Raw genomic sequence first — 21,379 nt, forward strand, 5'->3', positions numbered from 1 at the left:
TGTGTTTATGGTTACACTCTGTTTCAGGTATTTTTTATTGCTGTTAAGACAGAGTCTCCTGTAGCCTACGCTGGCCTTGAACTCCTGCTCCTCCTGCTCCAGCCTCCCAAGTGCTGAGATTACAGATGTGTGCCAACTTGCAAAAGTAGCAGACAGTTTTATACTGAGTTGCTGCCCATGCTTCCCGTAGGTGGAAGTGCATATTTACACCACTTTGTGTTTTTCAGGGTGTACTCTGTCTCTACGTTATTGCAGGTGAAAGTCTATAACGAGTTTTCAGAATAATTCGATGTTCATTGCTGAAAGAAGATAAAAGGGCCCTGCCCGATATGACAAGGGACCCAAGAATATAATTTAGGAAATACAAGCACAAAGCCAGCTTAGGCCTCAGCTGTGGGAGGCAGCCCCTTAGGTTCCAGAGCAGAGGGAGCAGGCTCCCAGGAGCCATGGAGGCTGCCTATGACGTGAGCAACTACAGACAACAGAGCCCCAGTCCTCCTTCCCCAGACCTGCTTGGGAAATTATGATAATGATAATGATAATGATAATGATAATGATAATGACGTTGTTATTGATGATGATGAAGATGCGGTTTGGAGGGAGGTTGATGGTGATGCTACATAAACCAAGATAGCCACACCCCACTCAGCCCCTCCCTCTGTGTGGATTCTCAATGGAAAACTGAGGGCTACAGAACTTCAATCCTCCTCCCCTAGACCTGCCTGGGAAGTGTTGGCGATGATGTTGGGATTATCGATGGTGATGCTGCTACATAAGCCAAGACAGCAGCATCCCACTCAGCCCTTCCCTGTGTGCGGATTCTCAGTAGTAAATACGCGGAGGAGGCAAGAGTAGAACACTGGCTGTAGTTTCCATTTATTAACGGCAGCGTTTTGATGAAATACCAACCTAGTATGAATTCAGGGGGGGAAAAGTGCAAACCTGAGCTTCCAAAAACACCCATTCCCCTAAACTTGCCCTTGCAGGTCAGTGTCTTAAGTGGCACAATGATTTCCTGTCCCCACGTGTCATCATGCCGCAAGGACATATAAGGACATGTTTCATGAAGTTACCCTGCGTTCTTTATTATCAGACCATTTCTCTCTACTGTCGTCCCTTGTACAGTGTTAAGGCAATAAACTGGCACGTTTCAACACGCCACTGGGGACCAGGAGGTTCCATTTTCTGGCACTATTCTGGCCTGAAAAGGGTTTTCTTTATTATTTTTCCATGGCTCTTCCCCTCCAGAAAGATGGCAACCCATCCCCCACCCCAACCCCACCTCTCATTCCAGCCAATGTTCATCATTACTGTTCTCTTATTTTAGCTTCTTTTGCTAATGCAAAAATGCAGAAAGCAGCACACACGCATACATGCACACACATACACACACACATACATGCACACACACAGACACATACATGCACGCACATACACACACACATACATGCACGCACACACACAGACACATACATGCACACACACACACACACACACACCAAAGGCAAAGTGCTACTGAAAGAGTTTATAAGAGGCTAGGAGAGAGAAGGAAATGGACCACTCTGTATCCAGACCCCTCTGCAGGCCCAGGTGCCCACTTACTTTAATTCTCACAATTCTCTGGGGTGCCTTCCTTTACACATTGAAAACCAAGACCCAGCAGGTTAAAAAGCTTGCCCAAAGTCTCTATACAAAAGTGAAATTTGCATCTCAGGCTGTCAGACATGTAAGGAATTGCCCTGTCCTTAACTATTTTGTAGCTCAAGATGGACAGACACCCTTTCTTCTGGCCTATATGTAAATTGTTTTATTTCATTTCATTTCTTCTATTTACATGTAGGTGTGGTATGTGTGGGTGATTGTGTATGGGGCTGTGTGGAGAAGGGCTAGGTGTCAGTCATCCCTCAAACATTATTCATGTTGTTCTTCTGAGACGGGATCTTTCATTGGCCTGGAGCTCCCCAAGTAGGAAAGGTTAGCTAGCTGTTGACTCCAGGGATCGCCCCTGTCTCTACCCACCCCAGCCCTGGAATCACAAACATGTGCCACAGGCTTGGGTTGTACAGATGGACTTTTGAGATTGTTTGCCCGCCCCCCTCACACACACACACACACACACACACACACACACACACACACACACACTTTACCAACTGAACTGTCTCCCCAGCCCTAGCAGTCTGACTTTAAACATTTCCAAGTTTCAATGTCAACCAAAAGGTGTGACATTGCTCCAAGATGTGAGCATCTTTAGTCACACCAGGAGGAGCTGAATGTTCAAGTGGTAAGAAGAGAGAGCCACCATTGTTCCTCCCTGACCAGTCCACACTCACCGTCAGCAGCCAGCCCTGGAAACTTTATTTTAGAGAGGCTGCCACAAGGATCCAGAAGCAAATCTCCTTGAGAAAATGGTTGAGGGCCCAGCGGTCTTAAGCTGTGACGAGGGACACAGAGAGCCCAGTACACCTCACTAAGGATACCCGTCCTGTAGACACTGGGACAGATGGCATTGCTCCAAAGAGCCAAAATGGTCTATTCGCTTACACTGAGAACCTGAACAGATACGTCCATGGAATTCTCAGTGGCTCAGACCCACACTTAGCAAGGCAGAAGCAAGTATTCCAATGGTGACACAATTCAGTGCCCTGGGAGATGGCCTGTATTCTAAGAGTCAGTGGAGAGCACAGGAGAGCCACAAACATGCCTCCAGCAATCTTTATTCCCCAGCCCCAACCCCCATGACACCATTACCTACACTAGTTCAGGGGTGGCTTTGGGGACAAATCCAATACAGTGGAGGTGACACATGTGACTCCCAAACCTAAAAAGGATCCAGAAGTATTCCATTCCTGTCTGGCCTCTACTTCATTCCCCATGGTGAGAGTCAGCCACCGTGTCACGATGACACTCAGCAACTACAAAAAAGAGATCCCTATGGGAGAGAACTGTGGCTGCTAACCAACAGTCAGACCCAACCTGCCAATCTCGTGAGCCAGCCACCTTACCTGTGGGTCCCCAAGGCTCTGGAAAGCTCTCGGCTCTCTGTACTTGTACTGACATCCAAGTGTAACCTCACCAGACAATCCAAGCCAGAAGTATCCAGCTGAGTTTCTCCCAAATTCCTGCCTGTAGAAACCACAAGCGATAGGGAAAGATTACTGCTCTTTTAAGCCACTAAATATGAGGCAGGTTTGTTACACCACCATAACAACTAGAATATGGAGCTATGCCATCCTGGGAGGGCTGCCTCCAGCGTCCCGCTCTAGGCTTCGGCCCTAGGCGCTATCCTTGGGTAGAGCTGAACCCTGGTGTGGTATGCTGGTGAGCTTCATTCAAAGGTCTTCTACTGAGAGCAATAGCATCAAGGTTCTCTGGAGAGGTAAGCTGGATGTAAGAGGATAATCAACAACAGCAAAGATGACGTCTCACCTGTGAATCATACTGGGACAAGCTAGAGGAGGTACAGGGTCACAGTGAAACCGGCCCTGCCTCGATGAGACTTCAGAAAGATCCAAAGATGTAAGTTACACGAACTAAAAGCACGGGAATCAGACAAAGGAGATGGGTTAACACATCAACAAGCATGAATTCCATTTTAAATCACTCTTTCAGGGGCAGTGCAGACTCGCTTAGTGAAGATTTCTATGGACCAGTCAAGATCTGTTGGTTGAGACAAATGAGAAAGGATGGAAAGAAGCAAGGATGCTGGGACCCAGAGAAGGCACTGGTGAGGGATAAACCAGTAAACTGATTTAAATATGGAGGGTGGAAATGGACCCATGGAAAGACTTACCATGTACAAGAGGTTAAAGGGACTGGAACAGAGGGTGGAAATGGATCCACTTTGTTCCTGATTTCACCCTGAGACAGGAGCACAGGCTGCTACATAACCTGAGAGCTTCCTAAGTACTAGAAACCATGGGAAAATAGGGCATGGCTTGTGAAGGTCAAACCCATGGGTAAGTCTGAGTGAAGTGTGCTACCAGCTAGCATGCTATGTCTTCTGAGTACTCTGTCAGAGCCCTACACCACACAAAGTGCCTCCTTCTATGGTTCTGTGATTGTATGGATGGCTGAGTGACATCATCACAATACCGCTACGCTGCTCCAGCTAGTGTTTGAAATGCCCTGGGGAACCTTGGGAAAGGGAAGATTCTGAGTCAACAGCTCTGGGATGGACCTGAGACTCTGTGCTTCTCCCAAGCTCCAGGCTGGCATGAGAGTCTGTGGACACATGTTGCAGAGAGAGGTCAGAACTTACCAGTGACAGCAGGTGGAATCAGGTGGCTTGTCAAAGAAACCAAGTGACTGCAAGATAGTTTAGAAAATTAGAAAGTATTCTAGCAGAGAAGATATGAACAGAACCACGAAGACTGCCCAAAGAATGAGACTCCTGAACAGGATGGGACAAGTGTCTATGTGTCACTCAGGGCTCTCTGAAGTGACATTTGTTCTCAGAATCCAGTCTTCAAAGTGTATGAACATTATCCTGAGCTGTGTGCATCCTCCAGAAGGCAGTGTGGTGTCATATCAATCTGTCCCCACAGCCCTTCACTGCCTGGGTGACTTAGTGTCTCAATGTCTTAGTGTGTACCTGGGAGTCTATGGTGTCACGAAGCATCAGACATATACAAAATGGCTGCTGTTTGTTAAAACAGTCAGATGATCAGTAAACGTCTGTTTCCTTCTTTACAAGGATGAATTACCTAATGAACATTTGTCCTTGACTTGAATTACTCTTCATCAACTCAAGGTCCTCCAGGATATGGTGTCAAATAAAATCCCATTTTGCAGACAAGGACTGTCTGTTGTCACCCAGAGTGTGACCTGAGAAATGCTTTGGTATTTAAGAGACTAGTGTTTTCTAAGAAAATATTTTTTTAATTTAAATTTTTAACAAAGAGATTGATGTTTCTAGAAAGTAACTCATAAGATTCCTCCACTCTATTCTTCAAAAGGCAAACACAGTAACCTCTGAGCAGTGTTGACTACCACTGATGCTTCCTGTGACCCAGAGCAGCCAATGTACAGGTGGGAAAGGAGGCAGGCCACCCAACAGACCAGGACACCTGAGCCACAGCTCAGTTCTCAGACACTGGGGGGTGGGGGGGACTGAGTACCACAGGGCTTCATCCCCTGTACAAGAAAGAAACAGAGAATGCACTGGGCCAGGGCCAGTCCCAAATACCACTAACCAGTGAGGTACGCACACAATTCCAGCATAATCAACCTGGGGAAACTGAGGCACAATCTTTCCAGCAAGGAAAAACTTCATCAGTTGTCTCCTGTAGTCGGCAAAGAACCCACTCCTTGCCCAGTGAGAGATTCAGGAGATTTCCACTGCACTGCCTGAGGCCACTGTGTTTTAATGAGAAGAACACCCGCTTCCTTTCAAGGCCTTCAGCGGTCTGTGTCCCCAGCCCCCAAACATACTGCAGCTTAACCAGCCGCTCCTCTGGAACAGAGGGGTGACCTTGACTTGAAGTTAGCTCCCAACTTGAACAGCTCCATCACTTTCTGAACCCCATGGTATGAGCGAGCATCGTTGGGAGGTGTAAGATTTAGCTTATTGGACTCCTTAAAGAAATTAAAATCACCGTGTGCTGCAACTAGCTTATAGAAGGTATCCAAAGACTCCCAGATTTTTTTTTCCGGGAAATAAATTTATTAAAGAGTTCTGTAGATGCCGTAGCGAATTCCAGCTTGACATGTCCTTGGTCTGTGTTGAGGTTTGAAGACCCCCTAAGCAACCTCTCCCCCGCACCCCCCCCCCGCGCCAGCCTTGTGCCTTGTGCCTCTGGGCTGCCTCATCTCCTCTCTCCACCTTTGCGTCTCGGGGTACCCCACCCCCAAAACTTTCCAACAATGTTCTTTCAAATCACATTCCCAAAGTAGAGGGTCATCTTGCGCGATGGCATCTTTCTGAGTCTCAGCTGCAAATCGCCTCCAGGGGCCAGGGGAACCCTCTCTGGTCTGCCACCCTGACAGCGTGAGCCGGGTGCTTTCGGCACTCTGCGGGCGCAGCCCTCCGGGGCCGCCTGGACTGCGGAGCTGCCGACCGCAATGCAGACGCGGGCCCTCCAGCTCTCCCCGCACAGCTTTCCTCCGCGGCCCCAGGAGCTGCGGGATCCGCGCTCCTCTCGTGCCCTGCGCGCCCTGCGCCTTCCTAGCTGAGCGCGGTCCCCAGCCCGGATCCAGCGCGCTCGGACGTCTCTGCCTTCCCCTCCCCCTGCGAACCAGCCCCAGGGGTGGGGTTTCCCTGTGCTCTCGCCCCCACCCCTCGTGTGTGCCCTCCCCTCCCCCGCCCGCCCCTATGTATGTGTCACCGCGCACCATTCCCGCCCACCTACCTCCCCGTGGTGCCAGAGGGGCTCACAGAGCTGAGGACGCGTGCAGTACCGCTCAAGGTCCCTCACTCTCTCTCCGCACCCTCACCGGCTAGCATCTGACGCAGGTGCCGAGGGAGCTCGGGGCACCTTTCTGTGTCCCTTCCCTTCATCGACCCTGCTCCGAAACCCAGTCAGCCAGCTACTACTGTGGCCACCGCCTGAGGGGACTTGCGGAGAAGACGCCGGCGGGAGGAGGGGTTCGCAGGGCCCTCCCGCGCAGAGCATCCTTGCTGCAGCGCAGCAAGACCCGGGGTTGGTAGCCCCCAGGAATCCCTAGCGGCTTCGCAGGGATAACGGACTGAAGTTCTTGGAGGAGCGAGACCAACTCTTCAAGGTAAAGAAAGGGCTCCTTCTCTCTAGAGGAGCTCTATCCCAGGGAATGCTGCTGAGGACACGCACCTAGGTGCTGGGGGGTGGGGGTGCCTCGGTGCCCACATTGGGTATGTGTGTTGGGACTCAGAACCTCAGCTGCGTGCACGCGGAAGTTAAGCAAATTCAACTGCTGCCCAACTCAAAGTGAATGGGAACACGTGGAGGGGGGCTCCTGCACAGAATTAAGAAAGACCAGAGATTTTTCAAGTTTAAGGTATGGGGGCGCTAAACTGAAGTGTAGAGCGAGACGTAGTTTTAAAGTCAAGGAAATGTGGGTTCAAATCCCACTCCCCCACCCCCAACCCCACCCCTGTTCCTCTGGACGCTCCATAAGGCTTTCATCTTCTCTTGGGAAGGCCAACTGACCAGAGAATCAACAAAATTACGTGGACAGCAGGCATCTGAGAAAGGATGAGAAAACTCGTGGGTCCCATTTGGCTTATAGTAGGAATCTCAGGACACTCAAAGGGATGGGAAAGAGGAGGGAAGACATTAGCCGAACCTGGGACAGGGCTACTGCTCCCAGGGGAGATCGGGCGTTTGTCGAGGTGGAAAGAAGAGAGATGGGGGTGCAGGACTGTCCCAAAGTTTTTCCATTTCTGGGCTTCTCTGCAACCCTTCCAATACCAGGGCTGGGTGGGAGGGTGACAGCGTGTCAGTAAGCTGTGGGTGTGGAGGGTTGTCTGCTTCAGGAGGAAGGATCCCGCCCAAATTTTTCGGACATGCTACTGCCCGCAATCTGGAGCTAGGCTCTGGAGCCGGCATTCAGTAGTCTAACTATGGAGCATCTCTCTCAGGTCCCAGAGTCCGGTGCGCATGTTAATTCCAGTTCTGTAGGGTGGGGAGTGGCAGTGTGAGGCGACAAGAAGATCTTACGGGAGGTATCTTGCCTTGGTGCTTCTGAATCTGGTTGTTTCAGTGGCCCGGTGTCTGCAACCCTAGACCCCGAGAAGCACCTAAGGCATCTCCCCTAGGGAAGGGAACCTAGAACGGTGCAGTGACTTTTTTTTTTTTTTTACAGGTCATTGATTTAGGGACAGGGTCAGGATTTAGATTTTTGAGGCTGAAGTCAGTTCCTCTGCCGATTTAAGGGAAGAGAAATCACCACCCTAATCCTCTCTCTTCCTTGCTTCTGGTTACCATGACAAGGAGTCATCTAGTCTTCTATTTGTCCTGACAAGACTAGTTAGGGGGCTCTGAAGATAACTAGCCAGCCAGTCACCAAGCCCAAGAGGTTTTACTCACCTAAAGAAAACATTACAGAAAGAACAACCCCTCCTGGTCCATTTAAAACATTTTAGATGAAGGAATTATCAAAGGGGAGGAAAAAAATCTCTCTTAGAAATGCTGGAATTCCTGAAGTCGTATTGAATTTAAATATAATTACGTGGTGTTTCTAGAGTCAAGACTGGTTTGTTCATCCTTGTGTACGTTCTTCAGAGCACTATTCAAAGGAGGCCAGACTCTGAACTCTGTGGTGGCTCAACAGGCACCCAGTAAACAATTGAGAAGACCCCAGCAAAGGGCCAGTATCCACCCACTACCCCACAAGTACTCAGGGAATGTTTTTTATTCTTCATTTTAGTATTAAGTAATTGTGCTTTTCCTAAATTTTTCCATGAAGAGCATACTTAGTCATGTTCACACTGGGACTCTTTTTGGGGTACCCTGAATGCCTCCCCTTGCATCCGGCATTTCTCCACCCTATCATGTAAAGGTGACCCATGTCCCAAACAGCAAAAAGCACTCCAAGATGTAACTCACCTCCTGAGATTCTGGGGAGGCAGATTTGTGTCCGAACCCAGCCACTTAATGTTACATGAGTTGTTGAGGTCCCGAACTGCCTTGGGGCTCAGTTTCATGTCTCTAAAAAGGGTAAGAAGAGGGAGCCGCAGGAGATTTCTTCAAAGATTAAGGGACATACTGTGGGTGCCTTTTCAAAGCCTCTACAGACCTTAACTAAGACCTTAGTTCTTCTCTTTTACTGGGTCGCAAATCATAAATTCTTGGTAGTGCCAGTTTTGACCGTTCTTAGAGACTGTGTGTCTCGAGTTTTTGTGTGGATTTTTTAATGATACCTTTTAGAACTGGATCCTTCCCAGGCCCCGCTGGTTGGGCATCAGGGGCGCCTTGGCAGAGCCTAGGGAAGCCCACAGACTTTGGCTTGGAGTGCCATTGTGAGTCCATGACTTACTACAAGATTTATCCAGCTTAATGCTGTGACACCAGGTCAGCGGAGGCTTTAATGAAATAGTAGATACTATTATAGAGCCTTCCATGTAGTAAGGACAAGTATTATTTTTGGAAACTTTTGTTTCTGTTATGCATTTTGCAGAGCTCTATGGGGAGGATGTACATTCATAATTGTATATATATATATATATATATATATATATATATATATATATATATACATTTTATATTTACATAACGTGCTTCTTATTGCAAGTTGTAGTCCATAAAAACTTGAAAGATAGCAGCTGCAGCCCACTGTGGTGGCACACTATAATCTCATCATTTGGAATTTTAAAGCCAGCCTGGGGTACCTAGTATGTTAAAGGCAAGCCTGAGCTACATTGTGAGAGGCTTTGTCAAAAGCCAAGGGCTACAAATATACCTCAAAAACAGAAAGGAAGGGGGAGGAAAAAAAGACCTCGAGACTTCAGGTAGCAGGCACTGGAGTGTCCTTGCTGCAACTGTACCAACACCTGGCCAGACTGGAGGCAGCAGGAGGTAGAACCTGGGGTGGGGGTTGGGGGGTAGTTGGGGGAGAAGGAAGAACACATTCAGTAAAAAGAAGACTCAGTGTCAGAGATGACCCAAGACTGAAAGACAGCCCTGTGTATATGTATACAGGTAAGTGCTGTCTTGTGAAGTGGGGTACAGTGTAGACGCACATCTTAGATACAGGGGTGTTTCTTTCCTGCTGTCAGGGAGTCACAGAACTGGGCTCCTGTGTCTCATGAATATAGGAAGACAATTGATGTAGAGGATTTTTTAGGGATGGCACCCTCCTTCCTGGAGACTAACTGCCTGTTAGAAAGGTCTGGAGAAAGGTGGGGGCAAGCTGGAGAGAGAATGCAGGCAAAAAGAGGAATGGAGCAGGGAGGAAATTTGTAGGGAAACTGGTAAAACGGTTCCTTTTTTCAAAAAGTTGAATCCAGGGCAAGAACGGAAATGGTTGAGTTTACTTTGAAAAAACTCAGAGCCTCCTTGTATGCAGCTCTGTGTGTGTGTGTGTGTGTGTGTGTGTGTGTGTGTGTGTGTGTGTGTGTTGGAGGGCGGGCCCTGTGGGCTGGCTGGAGTGTGTGAAGGCAGCTCTGCTTCCTCAATGGCCTTACAGTGTATCCTAAAGAAGCTTTTTGTTAAACTCCTGAATAGGTGGATTGGGGGGTGTGAGGCTGGACATCTCAAATTGGCTATATTTGCTTACCTTTGAGGCTCCCTGTTTTTCCTTTTAAGACATCCACCCAGAAAAGGAGTCATGTCTCCTGGGTGGGGGAGGGGGGTCCTCTATAGGGAGAGGGGATTGCCTGTCTTTGTAATTGATTTGACTTAGAAAGCAAGAAGAGGAAAGAGGCAGAGCTAAGCAGTTCTGCCATGCCTAATGAAAACCCATCTTCAGCCTTCTGGTCTCTCTGGCTATCCACAGACCATGAATACCCAGGGTCTTCAAGGTCTGTAATGATCCTCTTTTAAGGGATTGCCAAGAGGACATAAGGAGCAGAAGGACTGAACCTGGGTCACGCCAGCCCAAACTTGGGAGGATCTGTATAGAAACCCAGAGCATCAGGATTTTATCTAGAACATTCCACAGCCACGACCACCATTCATTGGTTCACCAGTACTTGCTACATATTGGGGTCTGTATGTAGCTGCTCCTGCCATCCATTCCTCATGTCTAATGGGAGCTGGAGCTATTATCAGCTTGACCCTGGCTCCTCATTTCTATAAAAGAGTGGTTCTCAACTGGAAGCTATGTTCCCCTTGCCTGAACATGCCCAAAGACATTTTCTGTTGTCACCATTTGAAGGGCTGCCCGCATGCTGTAGAGAAAGGCCAACAAAATTGCCAAACACTTTTGAATGTACAGAATAGCACTCCCCAACACATACACACACACACACACACACACACACACAGAGAGAGAGAGAGAGAGAGAGAGAGAGAGAGAGAGAGAGAGAGAGAGAGAGAGAGATACATAGATACACACATGCAGCACAGAATCCAAAATGTCATTAGTGCCAAACCTGAGAGAGGAAAAAAATAATGGCTCCAGACCTTCATTTAGTCCCAGGGCCAAGCTACAAACCAATAAATTGAGTCAACTAGAAGCAAGAGGTAGGGTCTGGGTAGCAGCCAATAGAAAGCCACAAATGGGGAATGAGGAGAAGGTAGGATCTCAATGACCCAATAGAAAAAGCCTGACCCATATGAAAGTTGAAATCTTATCTGTGTACCTGCAGAAATGGGCTTACCCCTGTGGGCCTGTTTCTACATCTATGAAATGGACCCGTGGGTCCAGGATAAGGCAAATAAAGATGCTGGTACAAGGTAGACCTTCAGTGAACTCTTGGGTGTTAGTATCGTCAAGGCTTTTCAAGGTCCTGCTATGGAAAGGTGCAACATCAGCAGGTGAGAATGTGTGATCTCCAAGCCAAAGGAGGTTTCTGTTTGGGGCTGGTTGCCATAGCAATGTTTTCTGCTGGGGAAGGGAAGTGTGTGTGTGTGTGTGTGTGTGTGTGTGTGTGTGTGTGTGTGATCAGTACCTCCCTCACACACAGCTCTCAGCAGACAGCGAGGAGGCCACTATGGCTTGAAAAGAAGCCAGAGGTGTCCAGGGTCGGCAATAGAAGCATTCCCAGACTTGGAGTCACCAGACACTAGCTCTGTGTGACAGAAGTAGCTTCACCTCTCTGAGCCTTGCCTTAGTTATCTGTGAAACGGAGACAAATGGAAACCCCAAAAGAAGTCGCTGCCCATGAAATCCATTATAGAGTTGCCTGGGAGTCAAGGCAAGGCTTTTATATGTCTGTGTCTAACTCAGTTTGAGGTACACATGACAGTCTGAGTGGATTGAGGGGAATGAATGAATGAACAAGCACATGAGTAAACAGACTACACTTTAAAATTCTTTCTTGATAAAGAGAATACCCATAACACCCAGGTGGGCAACATTTTACTTGCCAGGTTCTTCCTCTCTTGCATCCCCTTAGCTCCCTTCCCCCTCCCCCAGCAAAATGGCAGCTTCCGATATCCTATAAGTTCTCTCTCTACTTCAGGAGGCAGCGCCCTCTAGAGCTCAGTGAAGATACAGAAGTTGGATCCCTGTGGGGAGTGAGCTGGTCAGGGAGGGAGGCACCAGAGCTGAGGCCAGCCCAGCTCTAGAGAAAAAAAACTGAGCAGGATCCAGGAACTCCTTGCAGTCCTATCCAAGCGTCTACTTTGACAAATAAAAGTTACACTAAATCAAAGCCCAACTGAAAGCCACCAGCCACCGGGATGGATTTTCATAGCTCACCCAGTGTCCCTGAACCCGCATTTTATAGGGTCATAAGACATTAAAGCAGAAAGGTTTTAATATTGACCATTTTTCCTTAAGTAAGCTGTAAGAGAGGTGGATGGGGGCACTTGAAGGAAGGAGAGCTTCTTTCAGCACCGCCTCAGCTTAAATAGCCTTCTAAGTCCTCTCTGGCCATTCCCCAAGCCACTTGAAAGCCGGTGTCGTGGGGAGGAGCCATCATAGAAGCACTGTGTCATCCAATCAGAACTCAGCCATAGCTGGGCATGGTCTCACAGGTCTATAGTCCCAGCTCTCAAGACTCTAATCCCAAGAGGATCTTGAGTCTGACATCAGCCTGGACTACATAGGAAGATCTTATCTTTTTAAAAATAATATAGTTCAATTACTAGAGTACTTGCCTGGCATCGTGGTGTCCTGGGTTCCACTGAGTATGGCAGTAGACACCTGTAGTCCACACACTCGGGAGGTAGAAGCAGGTGGGTCAGGAGTTAAAGATCGTCCACAGCTACATGGCAAATCTGAGAACAGCTTGGGCTACATGAGCTCCTGTCTCAGAAAATCAAGGTGTTGGGAGAAGAATGTAACAGACAGTCCCAGGCCACCCATCATCCATCATCCACCCTTGAATCACCTTCCGGCTCTGTCCTCCATATCCTACTTGGCTTCAGGGCCAACTTAGGAGTAAAGTGTCCAAGTAGAGCATCCCATGCTCTCACCTGCCTTAGAGAGCATGTTTTCCTGATCCCAGCCACCACCCTAGCCATAACTCATGGAAGATGAGTTTCCGATAGCCTGAACTCTTGGCCTGACACTCTTTCTTCATCACGTCACCCCACCTCCATCTTGATCTCCCAGTCCAGGGCTGCTTCACTTCCCAACCTTCCTGCCTCTGCCTCGATATGTAGATGACTGAGGGGAACAGTTAGACTTTAGGATGACTCTTAAACTTGCAGGATATTGTCCAACTTGACCAGACACTGAAAGAGAACTGTTGTAGTGAGGAGGGTAACCTTCACATTGGAAATTAGAGCCATAAGAAGCTAGTGAACAGTGTAGATGGCAAGTCAGCCTCCTCTGTGTGTTGAGGGATGGGGACAGGAATCTGATTTTCTGGTGATTCTCTGAGCTTGAGCTTCTCCTTGAGAGTCTAGTGGCTGATGCTGCAGCTCTGCTCTGTAGGGAAAGGGGGAGTCGAGAACTATTCCACCTGCCCTCCACCCCCATGCCTGAGACAGGCATGCTTGCTTCCAGAACACAGCTGCTCTTGACCTTGGATGAAATGAGTACTTTTTGTCTCTAGAGACAAGAGGAAGATTCTCTCCCCCTCCCCCCAAAAAAAAGCTTCTAAAAAAATATACCTTAAAGGACAATAGACAGAGTGTTAAAAGGGGTGTCATCTCTTAGGGAGACTGAGGAGTTAAGCAAGTCCCTTCAAGTCTCCCAAGCAGAGTGTGGCCAGCTAGAAGCTTTCTTCCTACAGCAGACCAGGAGACTCAATCTAGAGACATGCTGACCTGGCAGATCTGTGGAAGGAAAGGCTGCTGTACTGGAGCCCAGAGGGAAGAGGCAGGCCCAGCAGATTGCCTAAAAATCCTGTCTCCTGCAGCTGAGAGTATATCTCAATTGGCAGAGTGCTTGTCTAGCATGCACAAAGCCCTGGGTTTGAGAGTGAGTGGTTGTAATCCCAGCCAATCAGAGGCGGAAGACCAGAACGTCAAGGTTGCCCTTGGTACATAATGAGGTCAGCCAGGGCTACATAAGACCCTTTCTCAAAAATGGAAACAAATAAAAATCCTCAGCCAGAAGCCCTTTCCACCCTCCATGAAAATGAAGCCTCATTTCCACAACAGCCACCCTCTGTGTAAAGGTCCCTGTGACTACACTCCCTTTGGCTCTTTTGCTGCTGTTGTTCACGGGAATAAACGGGGGTTGTTTGTTGGTCATGGGTGGAGGGTGTCATGAGAGCCTCAGGCCAGTCCTGATGCAGGACTGAACTCCCTCCAAGCCTCCTAACTGAGGCAGAACCCTGTGTGCTCCATCTCCCTCTCGGGTGGCACCAGAGGCCATGTGGATGGCACCCTGGGGAAATGAGCAGTGTCTCTGGAGTCCAGTAAGGAGCTGTCCTGTCAGCACTTGCCTATATCACCCTCACCCAGGCCCACAGGGTCCAGCCAGGAGCAGGCACCACATCTCAAGGCATCTGTATCCTCCCCAGTAGCCTCACCCTGGGATGCTCACATGGTTCCCCCAAACCAACCCACACTGGCTTCTGTAGCGAGCTTTGATAACTTAGCAGAGAGAGTCCTCCATGCCTGTAGGACCTGGCTGCTTTTCTGTGGGTCTCACCTCCATTCCTGGGGGATGAGGGTATTGACTGAGACTGGGGGTGTGGGGATGGGGAAGGATATAACCAAAGGAAAGCTTGGCACTGGGTTATGGCCTGAGATTGGTGGACCTTCCCTAAGACCTCTGTCCTCCTCTTTGGTGCTCCAACTACTGTCTCAGTTCCTTAGGGGCTCCTGGTCTTCCAGAAGCCAAACTAGGAAAATGTTCCTCTGACATCTAGAAAAGGCTCTAGCAATGTGTCATGGTTGGGAAAGGATAACCGATGCACTAAAAGCTCTATGTGGAATGGCCTACCTTTAGATGCACTCAGCAATCAAATGTCATAGCCTCTTCTCAGCACTGCATTGCAGAAGCTCCCAAAAGACCCATGAGTGGGCCTGTCATACATTCTTAGTCAGAGTTTTAATGCTGTGAACAGACATCATGACCAAGGCAATTCTCATAAAGGGAAACACTTAACTGGGACTGGCTTACGGTTTCAGAAGTTCAGTCCATTATCATGATGGCAGGAAGCATGGCAGTGTGCAGGCAGACATGGTGGTGGAGGAGCCGAGAGAGTTCTACATCTTTATCTGCAGGTAGCCAGGAGGAAGCTCTCTTCCTCACTGGGAGGAGCTTGAGCACTAGGAGACTTCAAAGCCCACCCCCACAGTGACAGGCATCTTCCAACAAGGCCACGCCTCCTTATAAGGAGTGACACTCCCTATAGGCCAAGCATATTCAAACCACCATGAATGGTATCAGAATACATCCTCTTCTGCAGCCCATGGGCCCTACGGAGCTGGTGTAGAGACATGCCTACTAGATATAGTTTCCCCATGGCTCAGAGGCCTCCAGGGTCCCACATCTGTCCCCAGGGCTTTGCCCTTTCTGTTATGCAGACCACACACTCTGTCCACCTGGTTATTCAGGTTCACATGTTGCTTTCATTTTGTTCACTCCATTGAAAGAACACACACATTCCTGTTCTCGTACCCTCACTACCTTTTTGTTGTGGCTTTTGTTGATCACTGTCTGCAAGTTTCTCCCATAACTCTGTTCCCTTCCACATCCCTGTCATACGATGGACAAATGGCCTCAACCTAGTGCTCTTTAAACTGTGCTCCAGGGAATCTGCTGTGGGAGAGGCCTATGATACCCGCACATGAGTCACAGAGGTGCAGAGAGAGGAATTGAATCAAGAATTTGGTGGGTCCCTCTGTCAGACTCTATCAGGACCACCCCAGTTTTCTGACTTTAGAAACCCACCAATAAGATGCATTCTATTCTTGTAATAGAAAAGAAAACTAAGACCCAGAAAAGAATGCTTCCCCAGGGACTCTGCAAGTCATCTGGGCATGTCCTGCCATCACTGGAGGGTACCAATGGCCTAAAGAAAAGAGGGATGGCCAACTCCATACATCAGCAGTCTTCCCAGATCTCCTTAGCAGCTCCTACAGACACAGCAACAAGGGGACTACCTGTTTTAAGGGATCAGTTATTCTTCTACATCATCACCACCTTTGGGGTTCAGGCAACCCACATATGGAATGGATCATCTTTCCTCTGGTATTTTTTTTCAGCCTTGTGAGTTCAGGGTCCCTGTATCATGTGGACATGGCAGACAGGAAGCAGGTTGGGTTCTGAGACAAGGAAGGAGATGGGATGTGGCTCCCCAAGCCCCTCCAAGTTCAGCACTGATGATTCCATAGATGCTAAAGATCCTCGCTTTTCACTGCCTTTACTGAGGCATGCCCCATGTCGCCCTCCAGCTTCATCTGTATCCATCTCCAAACTCCACCCCTGGGGTCCTCCTGGAACCACGGCACCATCTTTTCATCTTTCAGTTGAGATGGACTCTAGTATTGTTGGCAGCTCCCTTTCTGATTCTTTTTACAAAAGAATCCTCGAGGCTACTGTCATCCAAACATGGATGGTTGGTTAGAGAGGTCCCAATCCCCAGCATAGCCTCCGCCAGTGGTGTTGACTCATCACACCATACCCACAGCTCCTTGTATGTCTTGCTTAGGGCTTTATTGCCGTGAAGAGATACCATGACCACAGCAACTCCTATAAAGAAAAGCATTCAATTGGGGCTGGCAGGAAGCATGGCAGCATGCAAGCACACATGGTGCTGGAGAGATAGTTGAGAGACAGTTGAGAGGTCTACACTGAATCCACAGGCAGCTGAAGATAACAGAGAAGAGACATTGGTCCAGCCTTGAGCTTCTGAGACCTCAAAGCCCGCCCCCAGTGATACACCTCCTTCAACAGAGTCACACCTACTTCAACAAGACATATTTCCTAATAGTGCCACCCTCTATAGGCCTATGGGGGCCATTTTTATTCCAACCATTATAATATCTATGAATTGGGTACAATCAGTTGCCTCCTGAGGTTGGGTAGTAGGGTAAAGTAAGCTGATGCAGCTAAGCCATGGTGCTCTACACAGGGTAGATTTCTCTAAGCACCAGCTGCATTGAAGACAGCCATGCTCTGAGATGCCAGCCCTGAAGAGCCCAGCTTCATGCCTGGCATCTCAGAGCATGGCTGTCTTCAATGGCCCAAGCTGAAACTGCTTTCCTGCCCACTCAGGCTCGTAAGAGGGCTAAGCCCTCTTACAATAAGAACAGAAAAGCTATTTGCATTCTACCAGCCCAGAGCTATCTGGGAACGATGTAGATGGAAAACATTCTAGTACCTTGATGCGCTAGTAACTACAGCCGGTCTTGTACCCAGGCTCACTACATTTTGTAGCTCCAGAGGATTCTGTTGCAGTTCGTGAGGACAGTAGCACCTGGAATGGTCCAGTGAACAACTTTTGTAGCCTTCCCCCTCATCCCTGATGGTCCTTCACCCCTCCAGCCATTATAAAAAGATGAGCTATCAAGAACTCTGGTGTAGGTGTTGCTGTGGTCAGCATGGCTGTGCCACTGGGAAGGGAAAAGGGAGTAGCAAGGGATTGGTGTCATTCTCGAGTTGACCCTGGCCCCCAGATCACTCCTTGTTTTTATCCATTCCCTTCTCGGGGACTGGATATTAGAGGACTCTAAATATCCCAGGAGAACAGTTAATGGCTTTTATTAAGTTGAAGCATCTGAGCATAGCTCTTCCTCTAACCAACACCATGCCCTATGTGAACCCCAGGAATGGGAGAGACTCGGAACCCAGATAAGATCTTAAGGAAACCAGGGCTTGAATTCTAAAGTTTTCCCTATAGGATCCAGGGTATCTTCCCCTCTGTTTCCATAAAAGTCTGAGAGTAAGGGAGCCCATCAAAGAAAGTCCCAAAGACTGGATTCTAGTAGCAGGACTGGCATAAAGTTTCAGGAAGAGCACCAAGAGCAATCCCAAGATCAGCAAGTTTTGTCTCTATTAAGAAAAGAAAGATGATAGACAGATTAGGTAGAATATAAGAAACAACATAATCCCCCCAATCTAAGTAATTCTAAGTTCAATCACCAAATAAGAGGGGAATATCCCTTCGTGAAGCAAGGCTTCAATCAGTCCCAAGAGTGTGATCAAAAATTTTCCCTCCTGCTCATTCCCTAGAGTTGCATAACAGCAGGCCACAAAGTTTGACAATTTAAATGACAAAATTTTATCATCTCATAGTTATGAGATCTAAGTTGCCTAAATCAAAGTCAAGAATGGACATGCTCCTTCTGAGGGAAAACCCTCCAGTGCTCTTCTGAGCTCAGGGGTCCATGGAATGCCTTGTATCCAGAGCTCAAGGCTCTGGCTCCAGTGTCTCACCTGGTGTCACTCCAGTGTCTAGCTCGCCTCCTCTTACAAGAACATCAGTCATATTGCGTTAAGGCTGTATCCCAATGGCCTCATCTGAACTTAGTTACATCTTTAAAGACGCTGTTTTCTAATTAGCTCACATCCACAGTCACCAAGGAAGAGGATTTCAATCCTCCTGTTTGGAGGGAGGGCACCAGCCAGTATATAATACTCTTGATTGGCTTACTACTATGATTTAGACCTTTAAGCCCAGAGAGTCAGGGGAAACTCTTTGTAGGGGGACAGATCCCATACTTTAATGTTAAAAGAAGACTGAACAAGGACAGAAACACCTTCATATGTCCTGAACTGTTATCCCCATGTGCAAATTAGGAAACAGGGAAACTAGAAGTATCAGGCTAGTTGTCCCATTTTACAGATGATGAGCCTGAGGCAGAGCTGGTAGGCAATAGGATCAGGATGTGAACTCTTTACCAACTGATCCCCAAGGCTCATGACTACTCAGCTTTCCATCCAAGGGAGATGATAAATTTCTCAATCTCAAGCTGGTGCTCATACCACAGAATGAAGCAGGGGCTTGCCCTCATCCTGGGTCACATCAGAAAGGGTGTTGGGGAAGCCCTTTTATGTGGCCAAGAACTTCATATTCATGTGGGACACAGTCAGAGTCCCTTCTGTGAGCAAGGAAAGCCTTGGACCCAGAATCTGCTGAACTCTGATGAAATAGTTCTACTTCCCAGCAGATTCCCAGAAGGTGTGGTGTGTGTGTGTGTGTGTGTGTGTGTGTGTGAGAGAGAGAGAGAGAGAGAGAGAGAGAGAGAGAGAGAGAGAGAGAGAGAGAGAGTTTTCATGTGTATACATTGTATACATACATACATACATACCATCTGGATTCAGAGGTCAACAATACGTGTCATTCTTCAGTTGCTATTTAAGCAGGGTCTTTCACTGTCCTGGAGCTCGCAGATTCAGCTATACTGACTGGCCAGTGAACCCCAGGGGTGTATCCGTACCCCTCCACCAGCACTGGGATTAGAAGCATGCACCACCACACCTGGCTTTTTTAGGTGGGTTTGGGGCAAAACAAGTGCTTTCCCCACTGAGCTAGCTCCCAGGCAAGACTGAATTTTAAGCCACAGAGAGCAGCTTCCTTACCCAAAAGGCACTCCTTCCCCCACCGTCCCCAGTTGGCTGCTGCCTCCTCCGTCACGAAAAGTCCATTGGCTTTGACACAGGAACTCCAGTTCTCCTAATTGCCCTCAGGGTTAGAACTGATTTCCTCCTGTGATTACACTGAATGCAAATATTTCAAAGGATTTAAAATTTTATTTCATTTTTTAGAAACTCTTTCCCTGTCAAAACTACTAAAGGACCATGTAGAAAGTTTGGGGAAGATAAACACTGAAGTGAAAAAAATTACATATATTAAACTTTCCACCCCAAAGATAACCAATGTCATATTCTGTCTGTTTCTTTCTTTCTCATGAATATCCATGAGAATAAAATGATGTTGTAGGCTACGTATTGTCATGCAGCATGCTTCTTGTGGTTAACATACAAGCATGAACATGTCTCCAGCTAGTTTCTATACTTGAGTATTTTTCTATACCAAGCTTCTTTCTGGTCACAGTGGAGAACACATTTGAAAGGAATAAAGAGTTTTTTAAAGAGTTTTCCTTGTCCTCAAGGAGCCTGTAGTGTGGGTGAGAGACCATCCGCAGGGAATCTCCGAGTCAGCATGGTGCAGGGAGTTCTAGACTCTTTACCCAAGACCTGCTGCTGATGCTGCAATGACCAGTGAATTTTTCCACTGAGAAAAAAAAAATCACAGCTGCTCCCATCCAGTTCAAATGGATCTGAGGCACAGATGAAGTTCAATTTGGTGTCATTGAGTTCTGCAATGCTCAGTGTCTCCCAACGGATAAGTGTCCCTGAAAGCCAGAGATCAGAACTTGCTGCTTTGAATTGCCCCTGGTTCCCTAGTTCTCCTGTGAGCATCCAGTGCTGAATGATAAATATCTTAAATACCGTGTGGCCCTTAAAATAAATCAACTAATTCATTTGCTGCTTAGATAAAGAATCAATAGCCTGACATCGTAATGGAAGAAAGATGAGTCGTGACGGACTCATTGACAGACAGCACGGGGGTACCCAATACGGCACGTGCCTGGGAGATTTCTAAGAGAAAATTTTTGATCAACCTCCTTTCTGCCTTCTGTGGTGTTTTAGAATCAATGTTGACAAAGAAACAGACCCTCTGTGAAATGCATGAGATGTCTCTTGCTACGAATGCTGATGGCAGTACAGCACCTGAGAAGGACCTGTCTGTGGGGGAGAAGTATCTCCCCGGGTTATATAAAGGAATCCTGAAAGACATGACAGTTGTCCAATTGAGATAGGATGGAAGGAGAGATCTCGAAACTGTGTTGGGGGAGCTGTCAATGTTTCTCTGCAGGAGGAGAGGTAGGAGCCAAATTCACAGAGACAGAAAGGAAAGGGTGCCTGCCAGGAGCTGGGAGGAGGGAGAAATGTGGGCTGGTTGTTTAATCAATACAGACTTTCAGCTCTGTGAGAAGAAAACGGTCCAGGAGATGGATTGAGCCAGTGGGAACTCAACAGGACGGCTACTTGAGGCTATTAACTTGTGTCATTAAAGTAGCTGATATAACTCATTTTATAGTACATGGATTTTAACACAATTCTGAGGGAGGCATTTTTTAAAAGGAGAGCTAGGGGTGCTAGGGATATAGTTCAGTTAAAGAAGTGCTTGTCCAGTGTGCAAAAAGCCCAAGGTTCAATCCCTAGCACCACATAGGCCAGCTGTGGAGGTTCACACCAGTGTTCTCAGCACCCGGGAGGCAGAGACAGGGAGTCAAAAGTTCAAGGCCATTCTTAGCTACAGATTAAGATCCAGGCCAGCATGAGTTGGAAAGGAAAGGAAAAGGAAAAGGAAAAGGAAAAGGAAAAGGAAAAGGAAAAGGAAAAGGAAAAGGAAAAGGAAAAGGAAAAGGAAAAGGGAAAA

General features: G+C 47.8%; 1 protein-coding gene across 2 annotated transcripts in view; it reads left to right on the plus strand.

Annotated features, from left to right (window-relative positions):
* Positions 1 to 6,344: 6,344 nt before the first annotated feature.
* The window catches only part of Acan (aggrecan), a 64,200-nt gene continuing 49,165 nt past the window's right edge, over positions 6,345 to 21,379 (plus strand). Inside the window, exon 1 of one of the 2 annotated variants that reach the window (XM_028754847.1) lies at positions 6,345 to 6,723. The gene's annotated coding sequence lies outside the window, so the exon portion shown is untranslated. The remainder of the gene's footprint in view (positions 6,724 to 21,379) is intronic. The other variant, XM_028754848.1, reaches the window with a different exon arrangement.

The sequence above is a fragment of the Grammomys surdaster genome, unplaced genomic scaffold (genome assembly GCF_004785775.1).
Source record: "Grammomys surdaster isolate TR1022 unplaced genomic scaffold, NIH_TR_1.0 126036, whole genome shotgun sequence".
NCBI classification, from domain to species: Eukaryota; Metazoa; Chordata; class Mammalia; order Rodentia; family Muridae; genus Grammomys; species Grammomys surdaster.